This window comes from Mus pahari, chromosome 21 (assembly GCF_900095145.1).
Source record: "Mus pahari chromosome 21, PAHARI_EIJ_v1.1, whole genome shotgun sequence".
NCBI lineage: Eukaryota > Metazoa > Chordata > Mammalia > Rodentia > Muridae > Mus > Mus pahari.
In genome coordinates, this window is record NC_034610.1 from 20,252,154 (window position 1) to 20,253,326 (window position 1,173).

General features: G+C 48.8%; 1 protein-coding gene across 1 annotated transcript in view; it reads left to right on the top strand.

Moving 5' to 3' along the window:
- The first annotated feature begins 758 nt into the window (after positions 1-758).
- The window catches only part of LOC110338375 (serine protease 28), a 3,290-nt gene continuing 2,875 nt past the window's right edge, over positions 759-1,173 (top strand). The window contains exon 1 of the mRNA XM_021221713.1: positions 759-914. The gene's annotated coding sequence lies outside the window, so the exon portion shown is untranslated. The remainder of the gene's footprint in view (positions 915-1,173) is intronic.

The following is a 1,173-nucleotide window of genomic DNA, read 5'->3' on the forward strand; positions in this document are numbered from 1 at the left end:
TACACCCACGGCTTCACCTTGACGCATTTCTTCTCAGCACCTCTTTGCAGGGGTTTGACCTTGCCGCAAGGTGCCAAGCCTCCGATGCTTTCCAGGACCTCTTCCTGGATTTTTCATACCCTCAAAGCCAGTACCAGCAGGAGGATGCTTACAACACTGCCAAGTTTAACTAGCTCAATGTGGAGCCTGGGTCCCCTTAGACAGCTTCTGTGTGCTGACCCTAAGCAAGCACGATCCGATTATCCCAATGAATCGTGAGAAAACTTGACTTCAGTGGTGTTTCTCTCTTTGACAATCCCGGCTACTGCTTCAGCAGCAGAATGACCAGCTTTCAGGCTGGGATTCGGAGATGGTCTACAACCCCTCTTCTCTAGGCAGTGTCAACAGGCAACAACTGATTACAGTGACAGCCTCTTGCAATCATCCACAGATAATCTCATGAAGGTGATTTGTTCAAAAGACCGTGTTCTACCACCTAAAAGGAGACCTAGCTTCCCTGACCATGTCCATGTTGGCCCTCACTTCCACCTTGCCAGTTAAGAGACCCTGACGCAGGTGCCAAGGCTACAGCATAAACAAAATCATTAAGATAGTTATCTATGCATTTTTCTGCCAGGATCTGGTGTTCTGGTTCTTTTTACTGACGTTGGACATGTTAATGGTGTTTGGAAAAGCCAGGATTCACTTCAGGTAGCTGTGGGTCATCTTTGTCTAGTTTAGCAATATAAACCCTTGCTTTTGCCCAAGGTTGTGGAAATTGTCTGTCCTGCTCCCACCCGAGATATACATCTGTCACTGAGTCTCTAAAAAATTGTGCCATAGGCAATCTGGATGTACCCACCTATTCGGGGGGCTCTCATAAACGCCCTGTGAGTGGTTCTCATAGGAGAGAACCTGGTGTTTCTGGAGCCAAGGTGAGTCCCCAGCTTGACTCTGAGCTGCTTCTGATAGACCCTGTGGAGGGGACAGTGGGTGTCCTGACCCTCTTATGTGGACAGTAGGGACACTGCAGGGAACCTTACTGACAGTTTCTCAGCTTCTTTGGCATCCTTGTGTTGGCCACAAGATGGGTGTCTGTGGCCAGACTAGGATTATTTTAATGGGACCCTGAGGATATGTGAAGTCTGACAGCACCCCTAACCGCAGCTCTGTGTGTGTGTGTGTGTGTGTGTG